This window comes from Dipodomys merriami, unplaced genomic scaffold, assembly GCF_024711535.1.
Source record: "Dipodomys merriami isolate MVZ:Mamm:240054 unplaced genomic scaffold, mDipMer1.0.p SCAF_14, whole genome shotgun sequence".
Classification (NCBI taxonomy): domain Eukaryota; kingdom Metazoa; phylum Chordata; class Mammalia; order Rodentia; family Heteromyidae; genus Dipodomys; species Dipodomys merriami.
The window spans coordinates 28231069-28250148 of record NW_027202715.1 but is presented as its reverse complement, the minus strand read 5'-3'; the positions used below and the strand labels follow the sequence as shown (position 1 = coordinate 28250148).

The following is a 19080-nucleotide window of genomic DNA, read 5'->3' as shown; positions in this document are numbered from 1 at the left end:
ATGAGAAGGATCCTCAGGTACTGTAGGATGTTCAAGAGCTCATTGAAGAGGAAACAGAGCTCATGTGTTTCAGCAAAGGTGTTGTCTGCTAAACAGGTGAGAAGTATTTTCTGCTTCAATGATTCAGATTAAATTCACCAGACTAAAAGAAGAAAAATGAGCTCTGAGAAACGTTGCATGCTTCTTTGCTGCCTTCATTTTTTTTTTTTTGACCCGATAGTTCCAGGTGTGAAGTTTAATAACTGAAGCTCCTGACACTTGATAAGAATTCAGGGCAATTGTCAGAACTCAGAAAGATGTTATAGGACTGCCTTAGGTGAGTGAGAAATCATGTTTTCGCCACATCAACATGAAATGCTGCAATGAATAAAAGTAAGCTAGTGAACAGAGGCTGGAACCCTGGAAAAAGTGGTAGATTTGGTTCAACGGGGGGAGTGCAGAAACTGCATAGCTTGGTTATTCTATGTAAAAACAGGCAGTAGAGGTAGAATTCCTGCCTCTAGCTGCATTGGATAATGCTGAGATGCAGATCTACAGCATGTCTTGTATGTAACTTTGTATGTAATTCCCATATTCTGTGCATATGAATATTTTAGTTGCTCTTATTCCTCGTTTGGAATTAAATTACTATGAAAGAGAAATTTCTATGCTTTGAATCTCTTCTTGCTCAAATCATTTCATTTCCTTTAGACATGTGAATGTTATATAATTACGTTACCTAGTGATGTATACAACACACAATTGCATATTCTATAGAATATACAATTAAATTGAAAAGTAGACCTTTATCAATAATGGCTCTTAGGGCTTGTCATGATTGTGCATTTCTGTGGTGTTAGCCACTTGGAAAGGTAGGGAGATTGTGGTTCAAGACCAGTACAAGTAAAAGTGAGTTAAGATTTATTTTACCCTGCACCAAATGAACCAAATGAACCAAAGACCTTGGAGTCAAAGCAGACACCCTGAAAACATTACAGGACAGAATAGGAGAAATCCTAGGTCTCCTTGGCGCAGGCCAAAATTTTCTTAATAGAGACCCAGAAACACAACAAATCAAAGAAAAGTTGGACAAATGGGATTGCATGAAATTGCAGAGTTTCTGTATGGCAAAGGACATAGGTAGCAAGATCAATAGAAAGCCCATGGATTGGGAGAAGATCTTCACTAGCAATACAACAGACAAGGGTCTCATATCTAAAATATACTTGGAACTCAAAAAATTAAATCCCCCACAACAAATCCTCAAAGAAACAACTGCCCAATAAAGAAGTGGGCTAAAGACTTAAAGAGAAACTTCTCTGAAGAGGAAATAAGAATGGCCAATAGACACATGAAGAAATGCTCAGCCTCCCTAGCCATAAAAGAAATGCAATTCAAAACAACATTGAGGAAAAAACTCTGAAAAGTAACCTAGAACAATAAGCCTGATAATATGGTTCAAGTGGTTACGGCAAGTATGGAAACTAAGTTTGCCAACTAGTACTGCCAAAATAATAAGAATGAGAATGTTCTTAAACTGGTGTTCATCTCAGCAATTTTTTAACTTTATTTTGTTAGTTCTGGGGCTTGAACTCAGGGCCAGGGCCTGGGCACTGTCCCTGAGCATTTTTGCTGAAGGCTGGCATTGCACCACTTGAATCATGGCTATACTTACAACATTTTAGTAGTTAATCAGAGATAAGATTCTCACAGAATTTTCTGTGAGACTGGCTTCCAACTGCAAACTTCAGAACTCAATCTTCCAATTAACTAGAATTACGGACCTAAGCCACTGGCACCCAATTTCAGCAATTGTTTTATTACAAATGTTATATATAAATCCACCATTAAAAATACAGCGAGGGCTGGGAAGGTGGCTCAGAGGTAGAGTGCTTGCTTTCATGCCTGAGGCCCTGGGTTCGATTCCTCAGCACCACATGCAGAAAAAGCCGGAATTGGCTCTGTGGCTCAAATGGTAGAGCACTAGCCTTGAGCTGAAGAGCTGAGGGACAGCACCCAGGTTCAGAGTTCAGGCCCCATGACCGACCAAAAAAAAATACAGATAAACGTAGAACTAGTTGCTAAAAAATTGACTTTTTCCAAGTCTTTCAATTTCCTTACAAATGGGACGATGTTATTCTTTCTGATGGAAGCCTACTATTGTGTATATATGCAACATTTTCTTGATCCATTCATAAAAGACAAATAATTACACCTGGACATGATTAATGAAACAGCAATCTAAATATTCATCTGTGAAAACAAAGAAGGACAGAATCATAAGGACTCAATAGCTATGTGCATAAGATCATATAAATTGATGCTTATTGAAATAAACTCCAAGAAATAGGTGGGGTTTTTTATGATACTGTTTGTGGCTCTTTTTTCCCCCTTTTCTTTTCTTCTTTCTGCTTTTCTTTGGTTTATTCCCCCTCTGTCCCTGTTTTTGATTTCTGTATCCTTTGTCTTGTAGATAAGTTTATCTGATTTGGCGAGGGGAAGGGGAAACATGGAAATGGTGGGACAATGGCTAAATCAATTCAGCAGTGAAACCCGCTATACTATGTTGGAAATGAACTATACAATTTGAGGGGAGGGCTTTCAGGCGGGATAATCTGGGAGAGAATGAGGGAGGGAGTAACATCGTTCAAAAGGAAATGTACTCAAGACCTGAATCACGTAACTGCAACCCTTCTGTACATCAACTTCACAATACTTTTTTTTTTTTTTTAAGTGAGGCATTTGAGAAAACTTAAAAGTTTGGGGGTCTTATTTTTTTTCTGAGTACAACTTCCTCTAAATAAGCCTCTTGATGAGGTAAAAAAGAAAAAGAAACGTATACAGGGATTTTTGTAATTTTATTCCATCCTGAGAAATGAGTTGACACCTTACATAGTTGTCTATTCTCATCCTGCACAAATGTTTATCATGTCTACAAATGTTTTGTAGAGCAAGGAATCAGGAAGAAACAGCTAGGAGTCCACCTCATGTACTGCCAATTTTCTTAGTTTTAAGGCCTGAAGGACCCCTATTTAAATTTTTGTCTGAGCATATAAGGAAATTAAATGCTATATGTACACAATCACATTTTCTCTCCTTTAAAAGCTGTTCAGAATTTAGCTTTGAAAAGAATTATGAAGAACTTGGCTGAATTATGGAATAAACCAAATTTTATTAAAAACAGATATAAGAAATATTTCAAAGCCTTCTTTCAAAATCTTCAAAGAGCCTTTTGTCTTGGAGTATGATGGATTTGGCTGTGTCAAAGATTTCAACATATTTAAGAGTCAGGAATAGATATAAGTCACACATAATCAGACATAGTGAATACAGGAATTGTGATAATATTGAAGTGTTTGTGACACACAAACACACAAAATGAACAAATGACAAATGACAAATTTTCAGACTACACAAAATTATGTTTTGAAATAGAACATAAAAGGTGATGCTTAATCTGAGTTAGATTTGTGCCACAGTTTATTATACATTTCCTACAATAATCATTTATCCATACCTCAATGGCTCACCAGTGTTTATTCAAACTACTCAGGAGGGAAAGGTCAGGAGAACTGAGGATTGAGAATAGCCTATGTGAACGGTCACCTGTAATTCCAGCTGTGTTGGACACTAAGATCAGGAGGATTGTGGTTTCAGAAGATCTGGAGCAATGACATTTTCAAGAGTCTATTTCAACAGAAAAGGCTGAATGTGGCAGCATGCTCTACTCAGCCCAGTTATGCTAGGAACTTATAAGTACAAGGATCATGGTCCCACTGGGCCAGGCAAAATATGAGATCTTGTGTGAAAAGATCTAGAACTGTGTCTCAAGCAGTAGTTTATCTGCCTGGCAAGTGCAAGGTCTTGAATTCAAATCCCACTACTACAAAAAGGGAAAAATATTTTGATTCACTATAATCTCATAATAATAGTCTAACTGTTCATGAATTGAGAAACGAAGATTTATTTACTTACTGCTATATTCTAAAAGTTTCATTTAACACCATTCATTTCGATCCTTGTGTAGCTACTCCACATTAATTCTGAGCTCATGTTATGAGTCACCTTAACCAATATAATAAAGCAATGCACAGTCAGATAGGGATCCAGATTAGGCTTTTAAGTGGGCTATTGTTTGATAAGGTAAAAGAAAATGTATTTATATAAAGAAGATACGAAATTTTTTCAGGGAGCTAGGATGTAGTTCAGGGGCAAAGCACTTTCGAAGCAAGTACAATGTCCTGGGTTTGATTCCTGGTACCAAAAAAAGACAAAAACAAAAACAAAAAAAAACTTCCTCAGAGCAGTCAAAATAAAACATAAAAATTATTTTCAAAAATACCAAATAGACTAAAAACAACTGAAGTCCCTTAGTTGGGTATTCGTGTCTCACATAATAATCCCAGCTACTCAGGAGGTTGAGATCTGAGGATCATGGTTTGAAGACAGCCTGGGCAGCAAAGCCCATGAGGTTCTTCTTATGTCCAATCGAGCACTAAAAAAGCTGGAAGTGGAGCTGTAGTTCAAGTGGTAGAGTACTAGCCCCAAAACTCAGGGACAATGTCCAGGCTCTGAGTTTAAGCACTTGGGCCAGCAACAGAAAAAGAAGAGAGAGAAGGAAGGGAGGAAAGAAAAGGAAAGAAAGGGGAAGGGAGAGGAGAGGAGGCGGAGACAAGCGAAGAGGAGAGGAGAGGAGAGAAGAGGAGAGGAGAGAAGAGGAGAGGAGAGAAGAGGAGAGGAGAGAAGAGGAGAGAAGGAAAGAAAAAAAGAATGGAAGGAATGAAGAAAATAAGGAAGGAAAGAGAGGGAAAAAGTTATTAAAGTAGACAATAGAAACTATAAAGATAATTTCTTTAACTCATTAACAATGCATAAGAAACCTGCAAAATAATGTTCTAAGTTGAATGTCTGGATAATTTCTTCAAGTTCCAGAAGAAAGCCCTCTCTCTTCCTCTCGGGTCATATATTGCCATTGAGAAATCCACCTCTGTTGAGGGCATTTTATTTCTGCTATTTCTTCAGCCTGAAACTTTTTGATATGAGAGACTAAAGTACCTTGTTCTGTCATTCCCTTCAAGTATCAGTCTACTTAAGTTTCCACTCAATAAAATGCTTATTTGTTAAATACATGTGTGACTGACTGACTGACTGACTGAATGACTGAATGACTGAATGAATGAATACATTTGGAGATAATCAGCTTTACCCCCAGATATCCTAATCTTCCTGAAAACCAGGGTTATTCTTAAGATCTGAGCTACATAGCTGTGGAGATTTAGTATTCTAAGACTTCATAGAATAGCTCTCTACTCTCCCCAGGTGCCTATGGCCTGTGGCTGAACAAAGATGCATTTAGAATCTCATCTTCATTGATCATGCTTCTTCTGCATTAAGCCTCTTTGCTATTAAGGTGAGTAATTCGATTCTCATTAGGTACACAGATTCTGCAGAATTCTTCTTTATGAAACTATGCCCAAGATAGTTATGAGTCTTGGTTCTGAAAAGCAGTTATCTCATTTTAACTTTCCATGAAGAAACCTCCACTATGGACATTTAAACATTTGGAAATACCAATAGATAGATACATGAATGGTTTTTCTCTCGTCTACCTCCTACCCTAATTACTGTAAGTAGTTACTTTGCTTTTATTTAATCACATCTATAGGCCAAGTGTTGAGTGCCTTGATAATCATGCTCTTCCCTTTCCTTGTTTTTGCAAAAAGACACAAATAGGTACAATGGAATGAGGAGTGCAGCATGAAGACCACATAAAGTAAAGTCTAATTACCTCGTTTATGGTTCTTCTGAGCCATGCATACCAGGAGACAACCTCTTAGAACACAATGGTATCCAAGACAAGAAGTATACCTTATTAAGGGAGAAAATGGCTTCATTATAATCAAACATTGCCCTGTCTCTTAAAAACATGAATGTATGTCCTTGCAAGAAAAACATTATTTATATAGATTACTGTTTTAATACATAGGTTGACTCCTCTCACTGGTGGGGGTATACTTGCCTTGGTAGAAATGTATTTCTTTGGCTCCTGGGTGAGCCTAGCAGCATTTTTTTTCTATGCCATTCCATTTGCTTTCATACCTCAAAGTGAAACACAAAGCAGACTTCATAAATACCAGTCATTTCCTAAGATTGGAACCCAAACGTGAGCAAGTTGCCGAGTTTAAAACCTAGCACCACCAAAATAATAATGGGAATAATAATAATCATAATAATAAGTGTAATAATGTAAAACTTAAGAAGTGCTGTAGTGAGACTTTGCAAATGTGATATTAAAGGCAAAATGAAAAAAAGTATTTTCACACTATCACTTGCTGACTTGTTCACATTGTATGCTGAATATTTGTACTCCTAATTAGATGCTTACTTCTACCAACGTCTGTGCAACTGAAATGCAAGTTCTGTAAATTGCTTGATTATTATGGTATACCATCAAGTCCTTACACTTTCTTGACATGCCATAGATCTGGCCAAGATGAAGCTAAAAGCATAGCTATTTCCTCTTTATTGACTTGATCCATTGGGAGATGGCAACATAAGCAATCTAACACATCAGAGATTTGTGCACTTTTAGAAGACATTTTCTGAGAATTTTCAGAAATGGAATTACTGTTGTCACTATTTCATATTTTCCCCTTTCCTCTACATCCTCTTTCACACTATCCCTTAAGAAAATTTTGTTCTTAATCCTCAGATCAAAAAAAAGCAATTGGAAATATCTGAATTTCCAATTGCATATGATGGCTTCTTGAATGAATTCCAATTGAACAGTTTTGGGGAACAGAATAAAAGTATAATGAGAAAAACACCTGAAGTCTAAAACTGCCATCTTGGTTCCATTTCAGCAGGTTTCAGTAAATGGGCCATATTCTCTACAGCAATCAGCAATGGTTATGCTCTAAATTGATATTGTTATAACTTTCACAGAGTTCCTATGCTGGGCTTTCTGAAGTTTTCTTTTCTTTGTTCTTTCTTTGGTGGTGCTGGGATTGGAACTCATTTTGGGGCTTGCTAGGAAAGTACAATACCACTTGAGTCATGCCCCAGTCCTTTTTTTCAACATAGGCCAGCCTCAGACCCAGATAGCTGAGATTACTGACATAAATCACAATTTCTGGCTTGTTATGTGAGATAGAGTCTCACTAAGTTTGTTTTTTGGCTTGGGCTGCCTTTGAAAGAAAATTGTCCCTTTCTTTGCCTCCCAGGTAAGCTGGGATTATAAGTATGAACCATGATGCCCAGCATGGTATGTTATTTCTATCTGCCAAATAGAAAATATGGTTTTATTTTTAATGTCTCCAGTAAGTGTATGATTAAGAAATACCAAATTTGGGCCTGGCTTACTTTACTAAATATATTTTTTCCAAGTGTTTCTATTTCCTAACAAATGTGGCAGTGTCATTGATGGAATTCATATATATATATATATATATATGAATTCATATATATATATGTGTGTGTCTGTATATATATATATGTGTGTGTCTGTATATATATATATACATATATATATACATATATATATATATATATATATATACAGACACACACATATATTTTTTGATCCATTCATCTACTGAGGGGCATCTGGGTTGGTTCTATATCTTAGCTATGGTAAATAATGCTTCAATAAACATGGTTGTGCTAATAGGCCCAAAGAAACATAGGTCCCATGGTTTTCCTTATTTGCAATAAATAGCATACATCTAGGACAAGCAGAAAAGGTCAAAAGCTATGTACCTATGACCATATAAGATGATGTTAAGCAAAATGAACCCCAAGATAGGGACACAAGAAGTTTTATCTTTGTTGCTGTTGTTTTTAATGTACTTATAATGTACTATGTAGTTTTTTTTGTTTCTTTTGTACGTTCTCCCCCCATGGTATAACCCCTGTTCTCACTGTATTTGATTCTGGTGCCCTGCATCTTGTATATACATTTTTCTAATTTGGGGAAGGGAAAGGAAATAACAAAATACCAGAATAAAGATACAGGTTGATCCATTCTAGCAATGATATGTACAAGACACTGTGTTGAAAACGAACTTTACAACTTTGTGGAGGAGAGGGGGAAGGGAGGAGTTGGGGAGGTGGGGAGGAAAGGGATCATTGTAGGGGAAAACAAAAGAGGAGGTAACAATGCTCCATAGGAAATGTACTCAGTACTTACTCATGTAACTGTAACTCCTTTCTGTAGTATCTTTACAATAAAATGAGATGTACAAGTCGTTATGTTGAAAAACAAACTTTACAGCTTTGAAAGGGGGGGAGGGGATATAGGAAGGGATAGGAAAGGGAAACAAAGAAGGAGGCAACAATGCTTGACAAGAAATGTACTCATTATCTTGCCCATGTAATTGTAACTCCTCTGCATGGTATTTTCACAATAAAAAAATCTAAAATATATATATAAAAAGAAGAAATATCAAATTTGTAATATATCACACAACTTTCTCTCTGACTGAGGAATAACGATGTAAGAGGTCCCCTACTCTTTCTGGAATAACATGTAGCCATGTGTCATCCTAGATTATTATTTTCTTGAATACAGAAGTGAAAATATGTGAATGAAACATGGCAGTGCTCCAATATCATTGCATAAGCAAGGAATTCAGAAACATGGCATTGGAAAATGATACTCTGGACGAATTACACTTTAGACTATTGGCTTTAATGGAATGACTTCTAACAGACAGAAAGGTCTTACTAACCCCCAGCTCTTGAGGATGGCAGAAAATAATACACTCTGTCTGGGCATCCAAAGGCTTAGGGAGCCACAGTCCAACATGCAAAAAATTGATTCCAAGCAGCCCAGTCTATAGGCACTAACAACACATAGCTCAGTGTCTAGGACTCACCATGTCCATATCAGTATCTACCAATAAAACCATGAGGCCTTGGGACTTGTATCAAACTGCTCCTTCCTCCGCCTTCCTGCCCTCCAAGGGGGGGGGTACATTTTTTGCTTTTTTTTAAATTTTATATGCATTCCTGAACCTGTTCCTGATGCAGTCCATATATGTCTGTCTTTTAATTCCATCTGGGATATTAGAACTTTCTAGATTTGGTCCCAGTTACATATTTTGGTGAACTAATCTGGAAGATGCCAGTAGAACTTTACAGGAACAGTTGACTTATTATTCTCTGAAATGCAAAGATTATTTGATAACTTCAAGAGAAAAGTCCACCTGACTCCATCTAAAAAAAAAAAAAACATCAAAAAGTGGGACTGGAGGCCTGACACAAGAGGAAGAGTTCCTTCTTGGAGAGTAATCTTAGTGAGGTGATTCCATGAATTCAAACCCCATAGTTTGTTTCTTTTATTCTAATTATTATTCTGAACCATAGATAATACCTATCAGAGCAGTGACAAACTAGAATTTGATTTGTTATTATTAATCTCACTAGAAATTAGCTGGGGAAAAATTTACACTGGACAGAAATTTCCATCTTTCCTTCCCACAGCACTGCAATACACCCCCTCTCAAGTTGATACATATAACCCTTATTGTGGCTTTTGGTCAATGAAAGAATATGGTTTTGAACACCCATTCTGTAGCTGCTTAAAGATAGCTGGAAAACATGATGCATTCAGATCTATTAAACATTTTAGGACAGTATCAATTCAGGATTGGTATTGGGCCATGTTTTTCTCTCAAGGCATTGTTAATTAGACATGAAGCATATTTTGTTTGTTGAAATATGGACAAAACAATAATGAATTAGATGTTGTTTTTCATCCAACTACTATAAAGAACCAAACAGCCAGGTACCGGTGGCTCACATCTGTAATCCTAGCTATTCAAGAGACTGAGATCTGAGGATCACAGTTCAAAGCTAGCCCGGGCAGGAAAATCCTTGAGATTCTTGTCTCCAGTTGAGCATCAGAAGACCGGAAGTGGCACTGTAGCTGAAGTGGTAGAGTATACGCCTTGAGCTAAAGAGCTCAGGGACAGCACCCAGGCCCATAATTCAAGTCCCAGGACTGACCAAAACAAAAAAAAGGAACCAAACATAATTAAACTAATCTTATTCTTATCTGTAATATTATAGGTACTTTGACTCAATAAATTAAAATTTTTTTCTTGATTTACACTATTGTATCTTTTGTAATCAGAATGATACACATGAGAATTACCTTCATAAAATTTTAAATTGTATCATACAATATCATTACCTACAGGTACAATGTAAAACAACCCTGGATCTTGTTCATCTTTCATGATTAAAACTGTACCCTTTGCCACGATAACTGCCATTCTCCTTACCTGAGCTTTAATATGCTAGATTCTTTATGTATATGAGTATTTATTTAACTGCTTTATTTCATTAAGATGATGTCTTCCATTTCCATACAGGCTTTTCCTTCTATTTTTTTAAATTTCTGCCTATTTTTATTTATATGTATAATAGTTGATGCGATTCTCTACTTCCTCTTGATGTGCTTCTACTCCAATGCATTATTTTAAGTGTGTTAAGTTTTCTAGAAACAGAAAACAAGTTCAAACTAGCATAAATACCTCTTAACATCTCTTAACTAATAACTGCAAAGTTGATTTTGTGGTTGAATTAACTTTCTTCCCATGTTCAAGATGAGGACGGAGGATTTTTCTTTGGTAATGTTTCCTTTTTTAAAAAAAATACTTTATTTTATTGTAAAAATGATGTACAGTGGTTACAGTTACCTGTGTAAGGTAATGAGTACATTCTTTGTTGAATATTGTTACCCCTCCTTCATTTTTCTCCCACTTTCCCTCTTCCCCTCCCTTCCCTGCCCCAAAGTTGTGAAGTTTATTTCCAATGTAGTATCTTGAGATACACTGTTTTATTGGTTCACCTTTTGTCCTTAGTCTCACCAGTTTGTTATTCCCTTTCCCTTCCCCAAATGTTTATACAAGACACCGGGTACCAAAATCAAATAGGGTGACAGCAAGAGATAAAACCAAAGTAAAATAAGTCACAAAAGTAAAAGGAAATAACTTTACACAGTACATTAAAAAGCCCTTTTTGTTTCCATATCTTGGAGTTAATTTCTATTAGCATCATTTTATTATAGTCATATATACATACCTATTGAGCTAGTGTTATCCTCTGTTTGGGCTAACCTAGACATATACTAACTATGACAAATGAAGAAAACCATAGAGCTTGTGTTTCTTTGGGTCTGGGTTATTTCACTTAATATGATGTTTTTCCAACCATTTCCATTTCTTTATGAATGGGGTGATGTCATTGTTTCTGATGGAAGCATAGAATTCCATTGTGTATATATATATCACATTTCCCATCAGGGTCTGTTAATATTTGTTTTCCTGATAGTGACCATTTTAACTGGGGTAAAGTGGAATCTCAATGTTGTTTTGATTTGCATTTTATGGCTAGAGAGGTTGAACATTTTTTCATATGTCTATTGGCCATTCTTATTTCCTCTTCAGAGAAGTTTCTATTTAAGTCTTTACCCACTTTTTATTTTGGCAGTTGTTTCTTTGAGGATTTGTTGTTGGGGGATTTAATTTTTTGAGTTCCAGGTATATTTTAGATATGAGACCCTTGTCTGTTGTATGGCTAGTGAAAATCTTCTCCCAATCCATGGGCTTTCTATTGATCTTGCTAACTATGTCCTTTGCCATGCAGAAGCTCAGCAGTTTAATGCAATTCCATTTATCTATTCTTTCTTTGATTTGTTGTATTTCTGGATCTTTACTTAGGAAGTTTCACCCTGTGCCAAGGAGCACTTGTGTTTCCCCTATTCCTTCCTGTAATATTTTCAGGTATCTGGTCTTATATTGAAGTCATTGCTCCATTTGGAATTGATTCTGCTTCAGGATGATATATAAGGATCTAACTTGAGTTTTCTACACGTGTATAGCCAATTCTGCCATTTGTTGAAGGGGCTATCTTTCTTCCATTTAGTGTTTTTTGCTCTGTTATCAACTATTAGGTGGCCATAGGTCTGTGGGATCATGTCTTTGTCTTTGATTCTATTCCATTGGTCCTCATGCCTGCACATGTGCCAAAACCAAGCTGTTTTTATTACTACAGCTTTATAATAGAGTTTGAAGTTTGGTATTTATATTCCTCCAGTCCTGTTTTTCCTCCTAAGGATTATTTTTGCTAATCGGAGTCTTCTATTATTCTATATGAATTTTTAGATTGCTTCTTCTATTTCATTAAAGAATGTTGTTACTATCTTGATGGTTATATCATTGAATTTGTAAATAGCTCTTGCCAGTATTGGCATTTTTATGATGTTAACCCTCCCAATCCAGGAGCATGGGAGGGTTTTTCACTTCCTTAAATCTACTTTTATTTCCTACTTCAGGTGTTTTAAGTTTTTATCCTAGAAGCTCTTTACCTCTTTGGTGAAGGTAATTTTGAGGGGTTTATTTTTGTGGCTATTTTAAAAGGAGTCCCCTTGATTAGAAGATGTAGCTATCACCATTCTCCTATATGCATCTGAAGACTTCTGTCTTTTGAGAGTTTTTTCCTTACCTGATAGTCCTCCCTGTCTTACAAACTTCTTCATTTCAATATGTCGGCCAACTTCACATAATAATAATTTTACATAATATCTACATCTGAATAATTTTAATAGTAATAAAAAGAAACTTCAAATGAATCAGAGTTCTAGTGTTTCAGAACACTGTTGACTCTTCCTATATCCCAATTTGTCCAAGCCATTAAAAATGAATTTATGAAAAACTAAATATTTGAATAATGTTTTACTTATACTATTTTTTGTTTCTGTGATAAATTTATCTGGATCCTCATAAAAACCTCAGATTTCAAGTTGGTCCACTGATGATTTTTCATTACTGTCATTGCCAAGAAATGAGTGAAACTTTGATGGGAATAACTCAAGTTTCAGGTTAACCAATGGTCTCAGGACAATTTTGGATTTAAAAAAATCTCCCTATGTTATTTATCCAATTGTAATGATAGAAACAGACTGGGGAAACAAAGCTTAAATCTTTAACTTTGTAAAACTTCCTCTCTAATGAAATTTGTACTAGGATGATACATAATACTCATATCATAACATTATTTCACAATACAATACCAAAGATTCATTTGGTAATTGATTATTTTATACCTGAATTTGTCTTGAAAATTCCAAAACCCCACATTTACTCAAAAAGGCCTACCTAGGGAATGGCTATCTGTATTCAAATGTGGCTACTTCATTTTAGTACTTTTTAGTTTTGAGTCAGTGAGCTTATATATTTATAATTTTGTCTCTTCATATCCTTCTGTGGGGAAGGGACTTTCTGTGAGTTGGATCTTAAATGGCCCTCAAAGTCCTGTGTCTCAAGATCTAGGTTCCCAGTGTGAAATTAAGACCCCAGTCTCATCCTCTCTTTGTCTTACACTCTGGTCTTTAACTAAAATTCATGTAAGTTGGAGATAAGTTTTTATGTCTCAGAATGTTCTATTTTCCCAGGTGCTAGTTCACTCCTGGTACCAAATAAAGACAGAAAACATGTCTGCTGTTCCTCACAACTGCTCTCCCTTCTTAGAGAAAAGTTCATGAGAAACCAGTGAATGCATCTGCACTGAGTACGCTCAGAACCAGCACAGAGCTGCCATCTACCACGCACGCCACCCCCTCACACCGTGTGAAACTGGTACTTATATTCCAGGAAAAGACACTCCTCCAGGATTTGGGAATGTATGTGATAGAAAGTTTCATGTGCAAGGGAAAAAAAGATTTGATGAAAAGCAAAAGTATAAAGTGAAATGAAATAATCTCAAATGAATAGTAACTCACTGCCCCAGTAAAGCAAATGTGCAGGTGCAATGATTAAGTGAGAAGCCAGGTCTTACAGAATAGCTTGGCATGAATAAAAATCAGCACAAACATTTGCCTTGGGGATTTTGCTAAAGGATCAATGTATTTTGATGGATAAAACTTCAGTTTATACCAATCTTGAAAACTTTATTTGCCAAGAAGGTTTTACTGTCAGGCAGTTTGCTCCTCTGCTAATCTAAGATATTACATAAAGCCTAGAGGCATGAAATCAATCACTTTGCACTTATATTTCACACAGATTTGAAGAAGAAAAAAAACGGAGCAAGCACTGAAACTGCCATCAAAATGGATGAACTCCTTATTAGTTTCATTAATACAAAGAGATCACTTACACAGGTGAGAGAGCTAGGTCAGTTACAGCCTTCTTGTCTGGAATGTGCTTTAATTGGTGATATTATGACCTCATTAAGGGGGAAAGGAAGATATCATTTTCATTTTATCATACTTGCCATATTTATTTCCAATAAAGGAAGGGAAGTTAGAAGGTGGTTCCTTGCATAACAACCCAGGATATAGTTTCTTGTGCATATACTATAGGTTTCCAGCTAAAGACACACAAGACCTAAAAAGACCTTATGAAAACCTAAAGTCAGATTTTTTTATTTTCATGATGAAAACTTTATTAAAAAGTTTGGGGCCCAGTGATCTTATCCACATGTGGGCTTCTAAAATTTCTTTTTCACTTTGAAGTTTACTTCACACACACACACACACACACACACACACACACACACACACACACACACAAACACACACACACACACACACACACACACACACACCATCCCTACTTCCCCACTTACCAATGATTACTAAACAAGTAACTGGTTGTCAAGTATTTGGCCTCCTGGTCTGTGTTCCAAAGAGCATGCACTGTGCTTTTTTTTTTTTTTTGCTTGTAACCTTTTAGTTTATCGATTACACAATAATAATAATTTGTTTTTAATTTTAATATTTTTTATCCCGTTTGTGTAGCCTGAACTCTGGGTCTGGGCCACTGCCTCTCAGCTGTTCAGCTCAGGGCTAGCACTCTATTACTTGAGCCACAGTGCCACTTCCGGCTTTTTCTGCTTATGTGGTGCTGAGAAATAGAACACAGAGCCTCCTGTATGCGAGGCAAGCACTCTACCACTGAGCTACCTTCCCAGCCTCAATAAAAAAATTTTTTAAAGCATCACAATGAGAAAAAAAGCCAGAAGTAGAATTGTGGCTCAAGGCTTAAGTGGTAGAAAACTAAGCTTGAGCACAAAAGCTCAGGGACAGTACCAAGGCCCTGAGCTCAAGCCCCAAGATTCGAACACACACACACACACACACACACACACACACACACACACACACACACACACACACACACACACAGAGCTTAGTGCTTTTAATTTTCTGGACTTCATTTACATTCAAAGATTTGTTTTCATCTTAACCTGTTGGGTGCAAATTTTTGAATTAACTTCATAATCACTTATCTGTTTTGATTTTTCCCTCATTGAATTCCAGGTTGTTTAGCTGATCTTCTAGACTCATTGTAAAAGAATTGAAACCAATTAATTATGTCTAAGAAACTAGTTTTTCTCAATCATCCCATTTTCTTAGTCCACTACACTAAATAACCAGACTAGAATATAGGAGTCAGATCTTTGTATCTATATGCACTGTGCATTTGAAATAAAACAGTGTGTAATACACTGTTGAGCTACCACTACACAAAACTAACTTCCTCTTTCACATTACAAACTTGGAAATTTATATCATAGACTTGTACAGCCTTTCAATGCCAATATTCCTTAATTCATGTATCCAATGCCAGAGTAAAGGCAAGGTTACCCACCACAAATTGCTACAAAGTTAAACATTTTATATAAACTGAAATAAGGTTTATGTTCTCCAGTTACTATTTTTAATCTTTTGGGCATTTCCTGTTTATAAAAGCTATGGTATCTTTTACTAAAACCAGATAGCATCTCAGGAGATATGTAAGCCCAAAGTTAAGAACCTCTAGTTTAGAAAGCTTTGCCCAATAATGCTTTGTGCGTTTCCATTGCCTGGCAATATTTTCTGAGGAGACACACTGGAGATTTTAGCTCTACAGCTCAAACGGCTAGCTCTGGTGACTTACAAATGTAAATACTGCCATAAAGCCTTGAGATTCACTTGAAGACATTCTCTTCCGTGTAAGGATATTTACTTTAAAACTTTCATTTGGCATTTGTTTCCATTAAGCTTTAAAGTGTCACTTCTTTTTTAACAAAAAAAATTTATTAGCATTTTTAGTTGCACAAGTGAGTTTTAGTGTTACATTTCCATCAACTCATAAAAAGGACTATGATCAACTCCGTCTACTTTAATCCATTAAAAATAAATTATGAGTCTAAAATCTATGCAAATAAACATAATATGAAAAAATACATTTTGAAAATTTAAATTTCTAGGTTCTTCTATCCATAAATTAGGATAATAGGATTTGGATATGTCTGAAAGCAAGCAAGTTGGGAAAAATCAGATGAGAACAATTATGTTATTATTACCATTTAAAAACTCTTGTTTCTTGAGTTCACATTTTTATAAGCCCAGATTCTTTTTTATGGTTTTGAAATTCTTTTTTTATTGCCAAGGTGTATAGAGGGGTTACAGTTACATAAGTAAGGTATACGTACATTTCTTGTCAAACTTGTTAGCCTTTCCCTCATTTTTCTCCTGCCTTCCCTCTCCCCACTAACCCTGTCCCCAAGTTGTTAAAATCATTTCCAACATATTGTCTTGTGTATATTGCTATTGCACTGGTTCTTTGTCTCACCATTCTTCCGTAATTCAAATAAAAGTATATACAATACCAGGGTACCAAAATCAAATACAGTGACTATAGGGTATATACCATAAGGGGAAGAACATACAAAAGAAACAAAAAAATCACATAGTACATTAAAAACAACAACAAAGAAAAACATCTTATGCCCATGTCTTGGAATTCATTTGGATTAGCATCATCCTAGATGGTCATATGTACATAGCTATTGAGCTATTCTGCTCATTTGCTCTACTAGACATATCCTAATTATTTCAAATAAGGGAAAACATGGAACCTATGTTTCTTTGGGTCTGGCTTGCTTCACTTAATATGATTTTTTTTCCACATCTTTCCATTCCCCATACCACATGGATGTGTGTGTGTGTGAGTGTGTGTGTGTGTGTGTGTGTGTGTGTGTGTGTGTGTGTGTGTATATGTTTGTGTGTGTGTATGTATATCACATTTTCTTAATCCATTCATGTACTGAGGGGCATCTAGATGGGTTCCATATCTTAGCTATTGTGAATAATACTGCAATAAACATAATTGTGTTGGTAGCTTTAGTATGGCCTGGTTATGATTATTTGGGTAAATGACCAGAAGTGGGATTGCTGGGTCATAGGGGAGCTCTATGTGCAGTCTTTTGAGGAACCTCCACACTGCTTTCCAGAGTGGATGAACAAGTTTACATTCCCACCAAGAGTGCACCAGGGTTCCCTTTTAGCTACATGTCCTCAGGCATCTGTTGTTATTAGATTTTTTTGGGGGGTCCGGTTTGGGGCCTGAACTCTGGGCCTGGGCACTGTCCCTCAGCTCTTCAGCTCAAGGCTACACTTGAGCCACAGAGCCACTTCAATTTTCTGGTGGTTTATTGAAGAGTCTCATGGACTTTCCTGCCTGGGGTGGCTTTAAAATGCAATACTCAGATCTCAGTCTCCTGAGTAACTAGGATTACAAGCTTGAGCCACTGAAGCCCAGTTTTGTGTTTCTTTTATGGCTAGAGATATTGAGCATTTGTTCATGTGTCTATTGGCTATTCTTATTTCCTTTTCAGAGAAGTCTCTCTTTTAGTCTTTAGCCTACTTATTAATGGGGCAGTTGTTTCTTTAAGGATTTGTTTGGGGGGGATTTAATTTTTTGAGTTCTGAGTATATTTTAGATATGAGGCACTTGTCTGTTGTATTAAGCCCACATTCCTGAGCCTATGTTTCACTAAGGAAGATAGAAGCATGTTTCTCTTTATGCTCCCACAAACTCAATGACAAAGTGAGAAAAATTAAATAGGAAAAAAATACAATTTAATTGACTTTGGGGGAGGGTGGAGATAGTCTCAATGTAGTCTTTACCTGTGGAAAAGAACTTCAAACAACTATGGCTTCTTGTGTCTTTCTCCCCATGTTTTCTCAGGTTGCTCAGAAGCAGCAGCATACTGATGAAATTTGTTCAAGCAACTTCCTGAGATGCACTCAGGCCTAGAAAGCACAAAAGCAATGGGAACTTTTCCCACTGACTTGGTGGAAGAAGGTACAATGGAAATGCATAGTCTTTGTAGCTACACAGAAGGGGTTTCAATGAATGAAAATGAAAATATACAGTACATGAGACCTTAAGTTAGTTACTCTCTGTGGTTCAGTGTGCTCAAATTTAAAATTGAAACAGTGAGTTCCCCTGGCTGAGTAGTATGAAATGAGGCAATAAATAAAACCATGTGTCATTATTTAAAAATAGAATAGTGTTTTATTGTGGAGCTAGTTATTGTTAATGAGAATGAAGGTGGTGGTAGTAACAATGTTGGTCATAATGAAAGGGTAGCAAGGAAGATAAACATGGTGAAGATGTTGGTTCATTGTTTTTTCTGAAAAGGCAAAAAATTACTTTCTTCAAAGTAGAAGGACAAACAAGAGAACATTTCTCATAGACTCTAGGAAAACACTCTAGGTGTATATATGTAGTCAAAGAAGTAGAACCATCAGTCATGCTAAAAAGTGAGATGTGAGCAAATATCATCTTAAATTGTGATGGCTCAAAGAGTATTTTATTTCCATTTAAGGAATCAATAACATAAGTTTTTGCTTTTATCATTTGAGGACTAACCTTACTCTATGAATAGCATTGTAGAACATTCCCACGATCTGCATTCAGCCACGTTCTCACTGTGGCATGTAGAAATAGCTAATAAGCCTTCAAAGACATCTGAGATAATTACCCCAAGGAACACAGTGATTTCCTCAAAGTTCTCACCGAGAGCCAGAGGTTCAACTTCATCACATAAGATGATTACCAAATAAGTCTACCAATAGAGAAATTAAAAAAAAAAAACAGTAAAGCTCCTGAAACAGTTGAAAAAGCTATTCTCCCCCATGTTCCTCTTTCCATATGAGGCCTTAAAAGAGTGTCAAATTGAGGCTGAGATCTGAGGATCAAGGTTCAAAGTCAGCCTGGGCAAGAAAGTCCATGAGACCCTTATCTTCAATTATCCACAAGAAAG

The 19080-nt window shown here is 36.3% G+C and overlaps 1 pseudogene; it reads left to right on the top strand.

Moving 5' to 3' along the window:
- LOC138825869 (ferritin, mitochondrial-like) overlaps nt 1-19080 on the top strand; it is a 136969-nt pseudogene that overhangs the window by 74621 nt on the left and 43268 nt on the right.